The sequence below is a fragment of the Chinchilla lanigera genome, unplaced genomic scaffold, assembly GCF_000276665.1.
Source record: "Chinchilla lanigera isolate Chin_1 unplaced genomic scaffold, ChiLan1.0 scaffold00036, whole genome shotgun sequence".
NCBI lineage: Eukaryota > Metazoa > Chordata > Mammalia > Rodentia > Chinchillidae > Chinchilla > Chinchilla lanigera.
The window spans coordinates 330,982-336,120 of record NW_004955437.1 but is presented as its reverse complement, the minus strand read 5'-3'; the positions used below and the strand labels follow the sequence as shown (position 1 = coordinate 336,120).

Sequence of the window (5,139 nt, the reverse complement as noted above, 5' to 3'; positions counted from 1 at the left end):
CCTGGTCTGGCCCGAGCGGGAGCGACGGAGGCCGCGGGACGGCGCTGCCTAAGGAATGCGCGGCTTCGGGGGTTTTTCCCTTCTCGGGAGTAAAGGGAACCAGACTTAAAAGGGAAAGTGCCTTGTAGTGTTTAAAAACACGATCGTTATAACCTTACACAGACGGGCCGTGCGTGATGGCGCACGTCTGTAACCCCCGCTCTTGGGAGGCTGCGACAGTTGGATCCCGACGAGTACGAGACCAGCCTGGGCGACATAGTGACTTTAGGACCAGCCTGAACTACACAGCGATTCCCTGTCTCAAAAAACCAAGCCGTAACAAAACAACAAACCTTATATGGATGGAAAATCTGCGATAGAGGGGCTATGTTTTTACAGGACAGGCGGTTCGTAAACAAGTGGTTATTAGGTACAGAAGGTCCCCGGTGTCCCGCCCCTGTTCCCCCCACCCCCGCGTGTGTCCTGGGCGCGGGCACCGGCTCTGCCCGGCTCGGTCCGGCGCCCCGCGGGGCTCGGGAGAGGTCGGGAGAGGGCGGTGGCCTGGCTGATGACGCATCCCCGTCCGCCCCGCCGCGTTACAATGGAGATGCGTTTCTGACCTCACCCTGGGTTAAGCCTGGGGGCGGCCGCCCGGGAGGTTCAGAGTCGGGGCAGGGCGGGAGGGGGGTGGGGGGCGCCGGCCCGCAGGCTTTGAGTGTTTGGGGGGTTCCCACGCCCAGGGGCTCCATATCTACGCGTTTCCAAACTGGATCGAAGGCGGCGAGCAAATAGGTGAGCCGGGAGGGCTGGGGTGGAATTGCCTAGAAATCCAAAGCCCGGCAGTGCGTTTGGGAAAGCCCTGTAACGATCTGCAGCTAGGTTAAGTCTGAAACGTGGGGACAATGAAACGCAACAGTTTCTCCTTTTTCTTCCTCAGGCAGGGTCTTACTAGGTAAGCCCAATACATGCCAGGGAGAGAGGAACCCCTGAGAGTGGCGGGGGCCTGGGATTGTCATAGCCAGAGATTACCGGTGTGGGCCGGCACGGGGTGGGCAGGAGAGCCTAAGCCCTTGCTGCGCGCGCGTGTCACTGGCTCCAGACAGCAGAGGAGGTGTAGAGGAAAGGACAGAGAAACTACGGCTCTGAAACCCGGTAAGAGCCTCCTGGAGTCGCTAGCAGCGGTTCTCAGACTGGCCTGAATCTCGGATTCCTGAGAGGAAAGGAGTAAGCAAGGCGGCCACCCCCAGGAGTGGAGGTTAAGGTCTCTTAAGGAGTTCAGGCAGGAAGGTAATCTTAGTTCAGCAGGAGCCATGTATGACCCTCCAGTAAAAGCTATTAGAGACAGGAAACAGGACATTTGAATCAGCGTCTGTGAGAAATAAGAACAATACCTACCCAGCTCCCTGACACTCTTGGGTAGCTGAGGATACTTTCGTCTACTGTGTCCCATAAGCACCTTACCATATGTTTGTATACTGATGTTCATAACAACATTGTCTCAACAATAGCTGGCAGGTGGAAAGAACCCAGGTGACTGTGGAGAAATGAATAGTCAGCAAAAGGTGGTATACACTTACGATGTGTGTTACTCAAGGAGAGAAGCTCTTACTTAACGAAGTTGTGAAACATATGACCTCACAGATGAAAATGGAAAACATTATGCTGAGTGAAATAAGCCAAGTCACAAAAGGACAAATACTCACGTACTGTATAATTCCACTTACGCGGTGTGATTGAACAATACAGTTTCTTTCCTTTTTTTTTAGGCAGGGTCTTATTGTTTATTCGTAGGGCCTTTATTCATTTATTTGGTGGTAGTGGTGACCGAACACAGGGCCTTCACACTGAGCTACACCCCGCCCCTCTTTTTGAGACAGGGACTTACTAAGTCTCTAAGTTACCCAGGCTGGGTTCCTTTCTTCTTTGTTATCCTCCTTCCTCAGCCTGGCTAGTGACTGTTTAAATTTAAAAAAACAAACAAAAAAAACAAACACAATAAAAGACACATTGCTATTAATCTCCCTCAAAATACCCTCACGTTGAGCACACATACCCCATCATTCTTTGCCACTTTCTAAAGGAGTTTGGAAGTCCCCTTTTCTGTACTTTTATTTTATTTTATTTTACTTGCCTGTTTGAGACAAGGTTTCACTATGCAGTTCAGGCTGGCCTTGAACTCACTTTGTGGCCCAGGCTGGCCTCAAACTCATAGCAATCCTCCTGCCTCAGCCTCTGGAGTGCTGGGATCACAGGCATGCACCATCACAGCCTGCGGCAGTGGCTTTACTTTTCTGTTTTGTTTTGTCTTTTGAGACGGGGTCTTGCTATGTAGTGCAGACTGACCTTGAACTCGAGTGTATCATTCTGCCTTAGCCTCCCAAGTGCTGATGTTATAGGTGTGTGCCCCCTGCACCTGTCAGTGCCTTTAGCTGTGCCACCGTGGCCACCTCAGTGTCCCGAATCAATCCAGAACGCTTGCTTTTCATGGTCATTTTGACTTTGGGAAGAGATGGACGTGATACCGTGCCAGGTCCAGTGAAGACGGTGGATGGGGCCGCAGCACCAAATGCCTGTGTGAGCCTGCCCATTTCTGCTGGGTGTGCTTGACAGCATTCACTGCTTATTTGTTTTTTATTATACCTGACACAAAAGAGGACTTCCAGAACTACTTCAGAAAGTGGCAGAAATAATGGGATTAGTGTGTTCAAAGGGGGGGAGTGCTTTGAGGTGGATTAATGGTAATGTGTCTTTTAATGTACTTTTGTTTTTGTTTTTTGGTTTTTAGACAAAGGATCTTGCTTTGTAATTCAGGTTGGCCTTGAGTTCACTATGTAGCCCAGGCTGGCTTTGAAGCAGACAGTCCTCCTGCCTCAGTCTCCCAAGTGCTGGAATTACAGATGTGCACCACCATGCCTGGTCAATATTTTAAAATTTTAAATATTCGTTATATATTTTGATCACCCACTGTGTCATGTATTCAGGAGTAAGAGTAGTGGAATGTATTGTTGATTGGGACGGGGGAGTATGAATAGGGAGTTGTTTAATGGATTTAGTTTTAGTTTCATAAAATCCTGTCTCAAGGGCCAGGGATATAGCTCAGCGGCACAGTGCCTGCCGGGCAAACACAGTCCTGAGTTTCATTCCCAGTACAAAAAAAAAAAAAAGAAAAAGATCAAGCTGGGTCTGGTGGTGCACACCTGTAATCCCAGTGCTCTGAGAGTCTGAGGCCGGGAGATGGCGAGGTTGCAGCCAGCTTTGGCTGCATAGAGAGTTCAAGGCCATCCTGGAACACAGAGCGAGGCTTGTCTCATAAAGTTGGGGGAAAATGTGTGGAAGTGTGGGAGCTAGAGATGTAGCTCAGTGCAGACTCTGGGTTCAACCCCTGGTACCACACATACACCCCCGCACACATATACGCACACATGTACCCCCACAGTCACACACAGAACACCCATGCAGTACACCCCCAAACAATACACCCACACACATACACACACACACATCCACATCCCTCACAGTACACTCACATACACACACACACCCTCTATGTACACACCACACCCCCTGCACACAATACACCCACACACCCACACATGCCCACAGCCACACACCCACCCACACATACAGCCCCGCACAATACACCCACATTCATGTACCCACACATCTCCACACCCACACACCTCCACACCCACACACCCACACATGTACTACACATACACACATCTCCACATACATACACCCACACAACCCATGCACACACCCACATGCACCCACACCCACACATATACACATACCCACATATACCCCAACATGCATACACTCATGCACCACCGCATATGAGCCCCCCCACATACACATGCATACACTCCACACACATGTACACACATGTACACATACACACACAAATTGTGAATTAGTCTGAGGCAGAGACTAGTTCAGTCAGAGATGTTGGAAGCAAGAGCACACAGGATCATTTCTCATGTGGTGCATCCAAAATTAACCACATCACCTGGTGTGGTGGTACACGGCTGTAATCCCAGCACTCGGGAGGCTGAGTCAGGAGGATCATTGCAAGTTCCAGACCAGCCTGGGCTACCAAGTAAGCTCAAGGCCAGCCTGAACTGCGTAGGGAGACCTTGTCTCAAAAAAGACAAAAATAAAACAAAACAAAAACAAAAGTTAACCACATCTTCAGGCCACAGAAGGAGCCATTCATGAGTTCCTTGTGGTCCAGGAAAAAGGAGTTCCGCTCCAGAGACTGAAAGCCAAGAGCCCCAGCTCCATGGCAGGTGCTTCCTAAGAATATGCCTGGCAACTTTTGAAAGCTTCGTTTAATTGATCATGAAGAAATGCACTGTGGCTGTGGAGGAGAGCAGCCTCACAAGGAACTTAGGCTGAGATCAGCGCTGGTTTCAGGACCTCGGCCCTATCTGGGGAGCAGTGTCCAGATGGGACAGGCAGTGACTGCCCCTTTACTGAGCTGCCATCAGCCTCTCCAACAGCATGGCACCCGCGGGCACTACAGATACGTGCGGAACCCCCAGCGGCTGAGATGGTCTTGAGCAAACATTTCTGCTTGGGCAGGACACTGCGCAGATTTTAGGGCTTGTGCTCTGGGAAAGCTGCAGCACTGGCTGCAGCGCGGTAGGAGATCCTAAGCAGCAAAAGGGTGTGGCCTCAGTCCCGCATTGTAAGGGAACAAAGGAGCTACAGTGAGGCCGGGTGTGCCTGGTGACTCATGCCTGTAATCCCAGCTACTTAGGAGGCTCAAACAGGAGGGACACAAATTCAAGGCCAAGCCAGCACTCTTGGAGGTTGAGGAGGGAGGATTGTAAATTCAAACTCAGCCTCGGGGGCTGGGGATTTAGGTCAGCGGTACAGCGCCTGCCTTGCAAGCCCAAGGTCCTAAGTTCGATTCTGGGTACCAGAAAAAAAAAAACAAAAAACAAACTCAGCCTGGGCAATTTAGCAATTTAGTGAAACCCTGTCTAAAAAAAGAAAAAGGGCCCCGGGCATGGTGGCACAGGCCTGTGATCCCGGCACTCCAGAGCCTGAACTGCATAGTGAAACCCTGTCTCAAAAAGCCAAAAAAGGGCCGGGGATATAGCTCAGCAGCATAAGCATCTGCCTGGCAAGCATGACATCATGAATTCAGTTTCC

General features: G+C 50.6%; 1 protein-coding gene across 1 annotated transcript in view; it reads left to right on the top strand.

Moving 5' to 3' along the window:
* Positions 1–268: 268 nt before the first annotated feature.
* Positions 269–5,139, top strand: part of LOC102029440 (heat shock 70 kDa protein 1-like) — a gene marked incomplete at its 5' end in the record, with an annotated part of 7,660 nt that continues 2,789 nt past the window's right edge. The window contains 1 exon segment of the mRNA XM_005389389.2: positions 269–771.